The following is a 15613-nucleotide window of genomic DNA, read 5'->3' as shown; positions in this document are numbered from 1 at the left end:
ACACATTAGTTGACGATGTATATATCATGCTTGCGTTCTCGTCTATGATGTGTCTCATAATCCTATGATATGTATAATATGTATCTTAGCAACCTGATATACTCTTTGTTGTAGAGGTAACTAAGTCATTTAGACAGTCAGTCATAGATAAATGCATGCACGCACGCATACGCGCAAACAAGTATATGTATGCATAAATACATGCGTCATATAAAGAAAAAAAAAACTACATATAGAATTACACTGTTAAAAGTTTTTCATTTCATTTTCGTTACTATCTCGAACTTAATGTTAAGCACATAACACTATAGACGTATTAACTTTTCGAAATATTATCATCATCAAGCAACTGTTAAAAGATTAGTGCCTTGCTCCGCCAAATGACTGCAGATTTGCATAATTGCAGGCAGTGAGATATTTCGTTTTGTCAATACGGTAGCTGACACAGTATTACTATTGTATTTTTGTCAATTTTCTGTTTTATTTTATGATCTTGTATTATCATGAATTTGTTTATTCTGATGTAATCTCTTTTTAAAGAGGAAATAAAGTCAGTCAGTCAGTCAGTCAGTCAGTCATACATACATACATACATACATACATACATACATATACATACATACATACATACATACATACATACATACATACATACATACATACACATACGTACATACGTACATACATATATACATACATACACGAGTCCCTTGGACAGACATGTAAGGTACCTGGAAGATGCTGGGCCAGTCTTCAAAATACATAAATTTACTAAGTTCACATGATTTGGTTTCTACGGCCACTGCGCTCTATCAGAAACAATGCATGCTTTTGTTGTTGATCTTCAAACTCTGCTTTTTAATGTCATAAACGTTAAGAGAAAAGTGCATGGCCAACGTGTGCATTCGAGCCAACAACTTCATTTTTGAAAGGTAACCTCTCTAAACTGTTCAGCTCTGGGGAATCACGCAGCGGCATCCAAACTTTCTGGAAATGTGGTAAAAGCAACCACTGCAAGTATTGCACACTGGGTGAGCGACATGGGCGACTGTTTTGGCGCCAAAGCTTTGGGGTGGGAACATTTCGCGGCGTTTGCTGTATTTTTCCTGTGGTGGGTGACCGACACGGCGCTCGTCTGCGGGGCCTCTTAAGCCCAAACTTGCGACGGCCCTAGCTGCACAGATCATTCGTATGCACAATGTTATCACTGGAGACAATAGAAGCATACACATCAAGGCTGATCAATACCATCGATGCACGAGTTATACTACATTTAGAATAAACTATTTGTCTCAAGACCATAAAACAAATATAAATATGACAGGGCCATGCTCTTGAATCGATTACCCGTCATATACACAATCCTAGTTGTTATGGATGTTGTACTTGTTGAAGGCTCGATGAGCTAGTAGTTAAAGAAATTCAATTTTGATGTCGAGTTTTATTTCCTTCTAAACCCCAATAAAATAAAGGATACATAACACCTTCACATATATTTTTGGCGAGTGTCATGTAATTTGCCGTAAAGGACATTGCATATCAAATATTATTCCATCTATAAAAGCATATCCCAGAGGATCCCAGAGGCAATGTCAAATATTTCCTATTTATATTGCAGCACAATACTGCGCATTTTTGTAGTTGCATCCCCATGTCACATCGTGTAACCATTTTCAGCGCACATAACGCAGAACTTCGTCTACGGGGCTGAAAATGTGTTAAATGTAATCCCACAGTTTGACATAAGAGTCATTTTCTTATCCTAAGGCACTAAAACGGGCGATTCACGAACATAAGTTATATGTAATGAATTTCGCAAACTGTACTTAAGAAAAATATCAGGATCGTGTTAACGTTGATCCTTAGATATTTTTCATTGAGAAAAGTGGACTTTTACAGTTCTTTAGGAGACTATTAATTTAAATGGCAAATACGGCGATCGGCTATAAGCAAAGTCCGATCATAAATGACCCAATATTATCCCTTTACGAAAGGTGAGGGAGATAAAATGCAAGAAATAGCTGGGCATTCCATAATGTCAGATTATCCGGTTACTTAAATGACATCAATAATTTAACTAATAATAAATGGCCCTGTCAATAAATAGCAAATAACACGTGTATTTACTTGAAATATATTACTAATAACAAATTTGGTGTACTGAAAAGCATTGTGAGAGACCACCTTGTTATCTCAAAAGAAAAATCTGTAATTTTTTTTAAATGTTTCTCTTATGCAAGGTTTATTAAATCAATATTTCTTTACATGAGTAAGTAGTGCTTTGGCTAATAAAGTGGGACAGACCTCAACCGTACACCCGCATCTGCAAATAAACATATCCACGAAGGCTCTACAAATCCGACCGGCCTAGTCCAGAAGTTAGCAAATGCCCGAAGTGATGTCAACATGATGACGCCAGCAGTGGTACTTCTTTTCATATCATGTACTCATTGTTGTTCCGACTCAGTGACTTAGCTGTTCCGGTGTCGTAAAAAATTAAATTATCTAAACAATTAGGCAGAAACTCCGTTCAAAATATTTAAGTTTGTTTACGCCATCACAGCTCCCACAAAAGAGTGCGTAGATCTCGCCAAAAGACTTAACATCACTGGGTTCAGCATTTTCCGTCACCATGAAAAAGCACCTTCGGACTTTAATCGAACAGAGGTGGCTGTCTTCACCATTTACCTAGTCCAGCGTACTAAATGGTCCAATTTTGTTTCGTATTTCTCAGTGACATATGTCTTGCATTGTTATGGCTTTCAAATATACATTACTTTTGTGCTTACATGTGATCTGTTTTTTTTTTTATACCAATAGATTTCACTACATATATTTCCAGCGAGTATTTAGCTGGGTGAGTGTGAACCAAATTTTGGCTGAATGTCGAGTCTAGTATACATGTCTGTGCAAGGCGTTTATCGAGAAGCCATGGATAGCAGATTGTAGGAAGTAAATTTCAAGAAAATAATCAAATTAGTTCATATCAATTTCATATCAATTTCTCTTTCAAGCCAAGCAAGCAAAAAACTCGGATTATACGGTATAGGTAATAAAGTTTTGTGAAGGTTTGCGTGCATTTCATTTTGCAAATTCGTCTTGCACGAGTGACGTGTGTCGCAAATCGAATTCCGAGAACAACTAGACACGAAGATTAGGGTATAAATGTTCCCTACCTCGTTTGTAAGTGTTCATTAGAATGACAAATGCAGAAACAAGTTAAGCCTTACTTTTATCATGTTATCATTCGAAATGAAATCTTTCACATATAATCAAAATCACCGTGCGTAGAGTAAGCTATTATTGTTAAAGTGCTTGGCAAAGCATGTAGGTCATGATATCCGCAAAATATCACGCACACACGATTATACCTAGGTCTGTTATGAAGACCGCCATGGTGAGTTAAGACAATTTCTGTTTTGTCGTTTGCCTGTACTTATCCAGATACTTCTTCGTACGCATGCCTGGTTTGAAAAATTGCATTTACAGTTGAACAGATCAAAAACACACAGTCACAATAAACAGAGTCTATCCAGTGAACACGGCATATGAGACAGTTTAATGAAGCGATACAATGAAATGGTTGATTTAAAAGCAATTTTATTTCCGCAGTTTTCAATTTACTTAAAAAAAGCTCTTCGGTTGTTATACCATCTTCGCTACCGGGAATTAAAAGATTAGTGTTTCAGATTCGAATCCTTGTCACAATAAAATACTGTAATCGTCGATGTCATGGCAACATCGGGCTTTCCTTTTTACTTCTCCCCTTAACTTATAAGAAAGTTTGCTAACATTTTCTATTTCACAATAGTTACGTCATCATAGCTGTTACCATTCATTAGTTTGTGTTTGTGTTTTCCTATCCTAAGTCTTTCAATGGCTTTGATTTAGAAATGGAACTATATTGAAATGATCTGGTTTGCTGTTATAGATGAAATAGAAGTCATCGATCAATTAAATGATGAAATAGAAGTTATCGGCCAATCAAATGATGAAGTTATCGGCCAAGCACATGTTTTTAATTAATACCCTAGAATGAATTTCATAATCTCAGCAATATCATAATGGTATATTGGAACTTTATTGCCAATTCAGGTCTAACAACAGACATAAGACTCTGAGTACAAAAACATATTATAGTATTCGTGTACTGGTATAATGGATATAGAAATCTAGAATAACGGAGGACAAAAAAAGAAAAATCCGATCAGTATTTCGGATATACATGATAAAACTGGATGAAGAGGTAACATACAACTGTTTGGAACACAATGATTTAATATCCAATCCAAGAAATAACTTGCAAAAAATACATCTTAGATGATACCACGCTCCTAAGAGTGTTTGAAAAGCTTCAAACATTACGAACACAAATATATAATAAGGTTAAGAAAAGTCTTAGGGTTAACAATTTTTAGAAGCGATCTCGTTTTATTTTTTAGAATATTATAAGGAAATTTCAAGGGCTTGAATTAGTGAGTGGGGTCAAACCTTTGCTTATGCGGGAGGTCGTGGGTTCGATCCCCGGCCAAGTCATACCAAAGCCCAACAAAAATGGTACTAACAGCTTCCTCGCTTGGTGCTCAGCATTAAGATGTTAGTGTTTTGACTGGTCGGCCTGGTGTCAGGATAATGTGTCTGCGGCATGATGCCTCGGTGCTAGACATCACTATAAACTGCCACACTGCAGACATCGTAGCGATATGACTGAAAAATTGTTAAAGTTACGTTAAAAATCCAAATCACACACACACACACACACACACACACACACAAACCTTTGCTTAAAATGGAGAAACCTCCCTTATCCTTTAACCTGAATCTTATCCTGATACTCCCCTGATGTACCATCAGCCTTATGAATGAAAATTAAGGAACAGTTGATTAGAAAAGATTTAATGAAGATATGATAGAAGTGGGGTCTATGTTATCCTTATTTATAATGTTTGATCATCCCCCCCCCCCAACCATTTCCAGGTTTACTTATTTGCCTTATGTATTACAGACGGTGACTCTCTTAAGCCTGGTATCAACAAGAACGTTTTAATACATGTTTAATACTTGCATTTTTTCAAGGCGGCACATGTGATGCAGTGATGTTGGCTTGGGTACATGAAGCAAAGGTCTATAAGTAAAGAGCGGACCGCATAAGGGTGACCGTAAATTTTTGCACGTGCAGAGTCCTGGCATTATGTTAATTAGAGGAAGAAAATTATTAATGGCATCTAATTACCGACTACCATTTCCCCAATATTGGCAGGAACATTCGGTTTACTACGATCTTAAGGATTTTCTTATCTTTAATTTTCAAACTCGATAATGACATGATTTGCTAAAATTCATCTGAGAAAATCAATATATATGCGTGTGTGTGTATGTGTGGGTGTGTTTGAACATCAACACAGAAAAAATATTTGTGTGCTATAGCTGCTTGAAAAGATTGCAAGATAAGTGCTAGATAAGTTGCAAACACAAATTATGGATGTTTATCTGCATTTTTAACCACTTGTTTCGCTATCTTTTGCCGCTGCAAAGGTTCATTTGGCCGATATCTTGTGGACTATTAAATGTCTTTGAGTCAGTTCTTTTGTGTCGCTACTCCTTCGAAATCAAACAGACCGTATAAATTGTTAATTCACTAATTGTTCGCCTTAAAAATGACGTTTAGTGTTATGCACTTATTGACTTTTGATGAGGATTCTACAAAGGTTTTGTCAACCACAGAAGAAGAAAAAAAAAAACAAAGGGTTGATAAGTTCTTGTAGCAGCATAAATCAATCGTTAGTAATTGTTGTATTATAAAACTTTTTATTTTCTACTAGTTGTTTGTCATAATGGCAGTGTGACAGCATTTGGTACAGTTTTGAATAATTAACAAAACAAAACAAAACACAGAATGTTCAAAAAGTGGGGACTTTCTTTTCACAAGGTAGAATACTAAAATAAATTCGACTGATCAATATCATAAAAATAAGTAAACTTTTAACGTTCGAAAAACATAGTTCTTTCGACGTAAGTTGTAAAATTTAAACTGGCATTTAAGTGTAAGTACGGACAGACAAAACGACGAAAATTGGCAGATGGACGGACGAACAGACATACAAATAAATGATACATTCCGTCAATGATTAGTAACACACGTTAAACATTTAAGAGGAAATTCTCGGCTCTGATATTCACTGGCGATAAGGCGTCAGGTGAGCAGTTAGAATTTTACAACACCATTGCTAACACACGTGACAGCCCATAACACCATCGAGCGCAAGCGATGGTCCATAACAACATTGCTAGCACGCGTGAAGGTCTCATAACGTTCAGCATTGACATCAATGACACAGAAGCCCATCAGAACAAATCACACTTCGATGTCATCTAGTATACCGTTATCCCCCTTGTCTTTGATGTGTAACTATTTACACATAGGTAAGGTTTTTCTTGTTTTCTGTGGTTTGATATTCAGGATATTATTGTTAACAATGTATTGTTACCTTGCAGTGGTAGCAAATATTGTAACAAACGTACCGTGGGGTTCTCTGCTATCCAGCTAGACAGTGGGATACGTTTTGGAGAGCTACAGAGACAAGATGCTACTTTATCATGAGTTATTAGTTGGGTTGAGGAACAGCAACGCCCTGCTTGCGAAGTATCTGGGAATAGTGCAGACGTTAACGCGTTATAGGTGGCATACAAATTATTACAGATGTCAGACGAGATGCTTGTGCAAGTTTGGCTAGATCGTTCCGGCAAGCCCATTAAAAGTTTCATCGTCGTACCAAACAGCTGGCGGCGAGAAGTCCTAAAGCAATGCCATGATGGATCCGCCGGGGGACATTTAGGTGTCGACAAAACCCTCAGTAAAGTGCGCCAACGTTACTATTGGTCCGGTAAGAGGGATGATATTCGTGACTACTGTGCTCCGTGATCCGTTTGGCTCTGCACAAAAATCACGAGCAGAAGCGCCGAGCAAAACTTCAGGACATAACTGCTGGGGAAGCAGGTGAGCTGGTAGCCCTCGATATTTTGGGACCTCTTTCAAAGACGGAGGAAGGAAGTGCATACATCCTTGTAATTGGAGATCATTTCACTAAGTGGATTGAGGCGGTGCCTCTGCCTAATATTGAAGCCACCACGGTTGCAAGAGCGTTGCTGGATAATTTCGTTTGTAGATTTGGTGTGTGTGTCGTGTACTGATATCTGACCAAGGCCGACAGTTTGAAGGTGTCGTATTCAAAGAGCTCTGTGTAATATTAGGGACTAAGAAGACGCGAACGCCTCCCTATCATCCACAATATAGTGGGATGGTGGAACGGTATAACAGAACTTTATGCCAGATGCTATCAGCATACGTGGATGATAAATCAGAAAACTGGGACCAATACATTTCTATTACAGCTTGGCCTATCGTGCATCTAAGCTCACTTCATCTGGATTCACCCCGAACAAGCTGATGCTGGGGTCGAGAAGTGATTCTCCCTACAGATTTTCTAGTTGGCAAAACACCAGACGAGGCCCCAGAGAATCTGCCTCGATTTGTGTCGGATTATGAAAAAGAAATGTGGGTGGCCAACGAGGTGGCATGAAAATAAATAGGCACCGCTATTTGGCATCAGAAAGTCACTTATGAGCTCAAGGTTCATGATCATTCTTTCAGTGATGGTGACCTGGTGTTGAGCAATCATAAGGCGACTCAGATTGTTCACTTCAACCAACTAAAACCATGCTTGGTGCGACCTGAGAGTGAACATAAGCACACCGATAGCCAGGAAGAAATACACAATAGCGGTGATGAAACTGAGATGGAAGAAGCAATATCACCATATCGAATTACGGCTCAAAAGACCAATTTAATGGAACAAAGAAGGGCGCGGAGAAGAAACGCCACCGTGTTGAATTAAGTTACATACATTATTTTAAACTGAGTTCAGTTATTTCATGTGCTTATAGCACTGACCTGTGATAAAAAATAAATTTTTATGGGTGGGTAATAATCATTTCTCGTGATTATTAGTTTTAGCTGGGTATAGAACAAAGCGTCAAACGGGTTGAGATAGAAAACTCGCGTAGTTAAAAATTAGATTGACCTGCTCCCATCGGCTGTACACATAGTATAATTCTAGTGAATTAATTATTTGATGACAGATGTCTATTTTTATGCTCTTATGAATAAGTTATTTTGATTAATCGTGTGCAGTGTTAGATCAAAACAGTTTTAGAAGTTCAAGCTGCTTGGAACCAGAGTTTGGTAAATTAAATACATTTGTTTGGTTAGTGCTGTAAGTGAAGCAGAGCTAAATTGATAAGGGAAGGTAGCGGTTGTATGTATGATAGTTTGGAAGTTAGTGGATTGTTTTTTGTTTTTGTTCTGTCCCTGTATAGTTAGTACTCGTTGTGAACATAGCGAATGACAGCAGTGTCAGGTCTAGCATTGGTCAGTGGACGACAATGTGTGTCGCGCCAGTTGGGCGATGAAATCATGGTAGACCTGTTGTTGATGTTCGTACGAGACGTGTTATTTCTTTTAAGAACGTATTCTCTAACTTCTTTGTAACAGGAATGTTCCTGTGTGACATTGTCATTGACGTGCTAGCGACTTGCCAGTTGGAAATTGCTTCGTACAGTGAATTAAAAAAAAATTGTTCGCATCCATCTTGACAATTGTAATGGTCCAGTGTGGTTCCCGTCATGCATAGTCTGAATTGTCTGCTTGGATGGAATAGTGTCCATTTGGGAAGTTCTGAAGGACAATTCGTAGCACATGTCAATTAATTAGCAGCATGAGGTAATTATATTGCACACCAAAGTATAGCAGTATCATATATGTGATAGTGTTTCAAACTTTTGCTTTTGGGAGTAGGTTCTTTTATGGCTATGTTCGGTCGCTGTAGCATTAGTCCATTAGTAGTGGGTTAGTTGTAAAAAGATAGTTTCGGCCGACCGAGGCTGAGTCGAAAAATATATTGTGCGCAGGTGAGCTACGGTGTATTGGGAGACGTGTATCCTGGTGGAAACGCAAACTCTAGACCTGAGTTTTTCGGGTAAACAGAAATGGTCCTGTGTTACATTTGTTTTCTTGTTGTTAAAGACCTATGTGTAGAGAAGTCTATCCTGCAGCCAATTCCGAGGATTGTTATGAAAGAGTTTGAACCCGAATAACTTGTCGGAACATTTTCATGTTGGATTCAGCTTGGTTAATTTGTGTTTATTGTTGACATTTAGTTTACTCATAAGCAATTAGCGATTCAGAACAAAGTTTAGTTGCGGGCTAATAGGAACAAACCCATTGATTCAGAGTTTTGTTTAAATCATATTTGGGTTTCATTAATCGGGTTTTTGGTTTATTTTCGGGAAAGTCGTCAATTTTAATTAGACCACAGAAGTGTGACATTTGTGTCACTCGAGGTCGAATGATTTTTAAAGGCGGGGGTAATGTAATAAATTTGGAATATACGCATTTGGTTATAGCTCCCCGTTTTAAGGAATTCTTAGATTTTTGTGATTATTTGCCCGATTATTGGAATTCGGTGCAATGGAAATATTCCTTAGCCCGAAATAATTAACCAATTACTAGGAGCAAATGAAACTGGGTGAAGTGTTAGTGAGTTTCCATGATGCCATGGTTCACTAGTAGTGAATTCAGTTCAAAGCCGAATAAGTGTCTCTGGAATACCATAGTCCCTATTAAAATCTCGTGGTGTACATTGGTGGTGTGACTGCAGTGGCAGTATTTACGGTAGGAAATCGGAAAATTACACAAAGGAATAAATAAGAAGGCACTCAGCAGATACCGTTTATGTCGCCATGGTGGCAAATGTGATGCAGTTTCACTGGCGAAATGTGCCTGGAAACCATGGATTGACTGGCCTAAGGTGGTGTAATTACAATAGTTCCCTGTGTTATGGGATAGTTGTATTGCTTCTGTGGCATGAATTGCTGGCGGTACGGAAACCTAACGAAGAGAAACCATGGAGATGTGCGGTTGATAGATATTTGGCAGGTTGTGAGATCTGTGGTCTTCCATTGATTAGAGTGAAATTTATGTATAGAACGGACAGGTCGGACTTTCTAATTGGGGTAAAATTATGACTTCAAGCGGGAATCGCGCCAGGGTTTGACACCGCTCGGTCAGGTAAAGACCACCGGCATGTAATATTATTCTCTCGGGCGTATAGATGTCGTACTCGCGAGGACCGCATTTACTGTAATAAAAAGAAATCTTATTAGAATATAGACAAATCACATATAATGAAATATTTGTTTCGTCATCCAAGGCCCTATTTCAATTTACATGTACATGTTACATATGAAGATGCGATTAATGAATGTGAACATTTTATCAGATGTGTTGACTTTAATGCTTTTTACGGTCCTTCTAAAGTGGCATATTGCGTTAGCATGAAAATACATTTGTGAGAAATTATATGGTGACAGTTTTAAAAATACAAAATCCAAATTACTGCAGGAATCGAGTAAACCGAATGTTGTTACCTAGTTCAGTATACCTTCCCTAAGACGGGGATAATAACATGTCGCTCCCAGATTCGTTTTGAAAAGCTGACGTCCCGGATATAATAAATGGACTTGGAATATGCGACATTTTGTGGTCACCTCTCTTTAGTTGGCTCTTTCCCAAGCTTCCCCAAAAAAAATTAAACTTCACTGCCCCACTAGTGCCAGATAGCTGCAATTAAATGCACATAAATTGTTACAAATGATGGGAGTAAAGGGCAACAAAACCATTATCTCGAGAAAAGAACAGAGTCATTTAAGTATCAGAATAATTTCTCACCTTTTTTTGGGGGGGGGGGGTGCACGAAGGGTTGCTAATATAACCTTTCAAAGGGTTTAGAATTGACTCTTGGGAAAGTTTGTTGTTCAAAAAATTGGGTTCCTATTCATATATAAATATCTAATCACGAACCAGTTGGAATCGAAAGGTCGAATTAACTTTATCATCAGATTCTTCAACTGGATTCCAAATACGAACATGTATAGAATTTTGAACTGTTATTACACAACCAACAGTTTGAACCAAAATAGCATCCCGGTTAAAGGATGTCGGAAGTGTCCTCATTTACCGATAATCTTTTTTCTGCTTAAGAATTCCACCATATATTCTCGATTTTCATACCAGATACTAACAAAGAGATCAATTTTACTATTGGATAATATTAAGACAGAGACAGAGGTGAGTTGTGCGTGACCTGTAAAGACAGGTGCCACAGATCATTCTGCCACCCGGGGCCCCAGACATGATAAAAAATAATTTGGCTGATATTCCATACTATTTAAGTAAAACTCAGAAGTATTTTTTTCCTTGTCATATCAAAGCAGTTGGATGATCTTATGAAGTCGAACAAGTAAAATTTAATAAAACCACTGAATAAGTGGAGTCGTAAATAGGAACTAACGTTTGCTTGAGAAATAATACTACACTATTTGTTTTAGGGGATAGAAAAGGTGATGCCGTGACCAGGATTCGAACCTGGGTTATCGCGTTCATAACGCGAAGTCCTAATCACTTGACGATCACGGCCGTCACTACCGAGACGAAGATGGTATTCTTACGTAAGATCTAAATATTGACTTTGCAATCTTGGCTGACATAAGCTGAGTCACGTGTCTGTTTAACTCCAATATGAGGCGTTAAATGTTCATGGTATTTTCGAATTTTGCTGTGAAAATGCACCAAGATACATGAAGGGTTCTAAACGGACAGTAAGTCATCCGCTGAGAGGAGCATATACAAAACAAAGGAACGAAACATGCCTGATACAGCTTGTGCTAACTTTTTTAAATTATTTTTAGAAGCTATGTTTTGTGTACAAAGGTAGAACGGTCTGATGAATAAGGCATTCACGTACGCTTAATCAAATCCATCATATATAGCCGAGTCTGCCGAGCTGAGAAAATTGTACGGTTTATGTGTCATATTAATGGTAATTACACCATGTATCTGGGGAATAAGGACTCGTATGTGCATAGCAGGGATTATACATTGTAATTAATTATAATTGATAAGAATAATTAGATTCCTTTAATTTGAAAACAAATTAAAAATGAATTACGTTCCATTTAAACAAGAAATATATTAGTTTTAGTTTCTAACATTTCGTTAAACACTAAGTCCAAAACTTTCAAAAGATATTTTGAAACAATCCCCTAAATGTTTATAAGAGCACGTGTTAGTCTTGACGCCATAGTGTTCCGCAGTAAGCCCAAATATCACCAATAAATGTACTTTAAAAACAAAATTTCAATAAAGTCAGTAAAACACGAAATATAGGTCACATGTTACTTTTTTTAATAAGGATATGATAATTATCAAAATGTATTCCCTCATCAAGTTTAGTAATCCTAAGAAGGTTAGTATGTAGATAGTATCCAAAAACATGTGGTCATGAGCTAACTGCTAAATCTTAACCAAAACTAGTAAAATATGAAATATAGGTCATTATGATCTTGTTTTAAAACAGTGGCATGATACTAATACTAATAGAGATGCATATCATTATCAGTTTCACAACTATTGTATAATCAGTGCCTTAAAAATGAATATCAAACTTCAAAACTAACTAGATCATAAAATATAGGATATAGCGACCTACAAATGAAATGAGGGAGCATTGATCAATTAAATGCATTAAAGATTTTTTTTTATATTCTAGATAGTACAGTATATGCATAGCGTACAACATAACCTATGTTGTCATGGCCTAATTGCAAGAAATTAACCTAAACCAGTAACATGTAAAACGTAAGACACCTTTATGTATAGGTGTGGTACTAACAGAGATGTATACAATCTTCAAATTTACTGATTCAAACATGAAACGTTAAAACACAAATTTAACCAAAGTCAGTATCCCCTCACTAAGTTTCAGGATTTCAGGTATAACAGTATGTAGACGGGGAAATTTTTTCACAAAAACCGTGTTTTCATGACTCAACACAAAAACTTTATCTAGGACTGTAAAATGTGAAATGTAGGTCACATTATCCTTTTTTCATTATAAGGGCGTAGTACCGTTAGAAATATATGCTTCTTGAAGGTATATCATTATTACATTCATATTTTACTTACATTCATAAAACTATGTGCACATTTATTTCAAAGCCTCTGACGATTATCTTTACCTTCATTCCCATTCGCTTGTTATTTCATCTTTCATATACAATCCTGATGAAAAGTGCACCAAAGTCATGTGAACTTGATCCAATTCCAACATCACTGCTGCTTGAGTGCTTAGATCCAGTATTGACTTCACTAACTGATGTTATTAATACCTCTCTATCATCCGGGGAATTGCCATCATTTTTCAAAACTGCCATTGTAAAGCCTCTGTTGAAGAAACCAACACTAGACCATAACGATTTAAAGAACTACATCCCAGTTTCTAATATTCCATTCATATAAAAAATCTTAGAAAAGGTTGTTCTATCCCAGCTTGTATCTCATCTAAATTCAAACAGTCTTTTTAGCAATGTACAATATGCATATCGCCCCTGCCACAGTACTGAAACTACTCTTCTGAAAGTAGTTAATGACATTCTCTCTGCGTTGGATAGCGGAAAGAGTACAGTCTTCACCCTCCTTGATTTGTCTGCAGCATTTGACACAATAGACCATGATATATTATTTCACCGTCTCCAGCATGTATTTGGCATTTATGATACAGCCTTACTGTGGTTCAAGTCCTACTTGGTCAACAGGACACAAATTGTATATGCAAATGGAATACACTCCAGCCCAGTTGATCTATGTTGTGGTGTTCCACAGGGGTCTGTTCTTGGACCTGTTCTCTTCATTCTGTACACTCATTCGCTCTCAAGTGTCATAGATCATCATCCAGTGTCTCACCAACTGTATGCTGATGACACCCAAATATACAAATCTAGCCACCCAACTGAAGTTGATGCTATCATCCAAGGTGTAGAGAAGTGCATTTCTGATGTGAAATCATGGATGACTTGTAACAAGCTGCAGATGAATGATGATAAAACTGAGGCCATTCTGATCACAACACAAAGACTTTCTCATTCACATCCTTTACCTCAAACAATAAATATCAGCAGCACCAACATAAAATTCACACAGTCAGTACGAAACCTAGGTGTTACTCTGGACAGTACTCTCACATTGCACCAACATGTCATGAACATATGCAAGGTTGCATATCTTGAGCTGAGACGCATCAGCTCAATTCGTAAATATCTTTCAGTTGATGCCACTAAAACACTTGTGTGTTCATTAGTGCTTTCAAGACTAGACTATTGTAACTCAATTCTGTCTGGTTCATCTCAATATCTGCTCCAGAAACTTCAAAAAACTTCAAAACACAGCTGCTCGGATCATACTTAGAGTACCACGATCAGAGCACACCTCCCCGCTGCTCTGTACCCTACACTGGCTATCCATTCGATCCAGAATCAAACACAAAATTTGTTCTCTGTGCTACGTTTCACTGTCAGACTCAAGTCCAACATACCTATCCGACCTCACCCATGTGTATACACCAGCAAGATACTTACGCTCCTCTTCTGACACAATCGTATACTCACTATTCCCACTATGGAAAAAAAGTCATATGGACAGCGTTCTTTTAAATACCAGGGCCCAGCAACGTGGAATGAATTGCCCACTGAACTTAGACACAAAGACACAGTGATCACATTCAAGAGGGCTCTCAAAACTCACTTATTTCGACTGCAAGAACAAACTTAAAGACCTAATAATGTTTCCTACCTTAAATATTCTCAGCATGTTTAATGTTTTCTAATTTCACGGTGTTTGTTTTTGTAATCTTATCATTATATGTTTTTTTATCTTACAGGTGTTGTCTAATGTTGTAAAGCGCTTAGAGCTTCTAAAGATTAGGCGCTATACAAAGTCCTCATTATTATTATTATTATTATTATTATTATCTACTGATATACTTCTAAAAGGAAAGGACCCAGAGACCAGTCTTCGATGGATTGCTAATAGTGTCGGTTCAGAAACAAAGTTCTCGTACTGCTACTATGTCTGGTAGCTCACTTCTACATGATGATTATACAAGTTTGATTAAACAATTTTTTTCCTTCAGCATCCGAAAGAAGTCATTGAAGTTGATATCTCACCGATGCATGATTTGCATGCGGCCACTGTGCATCTGGGTAGCTAAGTTTGCCACCGTATAGTTATAGATGCAGTCAATTACATATCCCAACAGCGATGCGAGAGTTCTGGAGGTGAAAACCATGCATCGGTGAGTTATCAACTTCAAGCCATGACTTCTTTCAGATGCTGAAGGAAAAAAATGTTTAATCAAGGGAGCATAAGAACAACTTCTGAAGCTATGTGAAAACTCGAAAGTTTTTATCAGGTACAACTATTGACACTTCGTGCTTATCATTTTTATACACTGTATGCATACCAATAGTTACTTAGCATGTGCATGACTGAGCGTAATCGTTGCAAATAGTCACAGTCAGATCGACAAGCAATTCATTTTCTGTAGGTACTGTATCCAGTTATTTTAAATGCGTTGGTATAAATGATGCATACAAAGTCCATTAGCATGGATAAAGTCATGTCTGTATTTTGACCATAAATTGGTCTCTCATTTCTGATATA

At 37.4% G+C, this 15613-nt stretch overlaps 1 non-coding gene across 1 annotated transcript; it reads right to left on the bottom strand.

Annotated features, from left to right (window-relative positions):
- Window positions 1–11461: 11461 nt before the first annotated feature.
- Trnah-aug (transfer RNA histidin (anticodon AUG)) lies at window positions 11462–11533 on the bottom strand. Its single transcript has one exon. It is a non-coding gene; the product is annotated as a tRNA-His (tRNA).
- Between the last annotated feature and the right edge of the window lie 4080 nt (window positions 11534–15613).

This window comes from Sinohyriopsis cumingii, chromosome 3 (assembly GCF_028554795.1).
Source record: "Sinohyriopsis cumingii isolate HCF-2022 chromosome 3, ASM2855479v2, whole genome shotgun sequence".
In the NCBI taxonomy this organism is placed as follows: Eukaryota; Metazoa; Mollusca; class Bivalvia; order Unionida; family Unionidae; genus Sinohyriopsis; species Sinohyriopsis cumingii.
The sequence above is the reverse complement of the archived record's forward strand: the minus strand, read 5'-3'. Positions and strand labels throughout refer to the sequence as shown.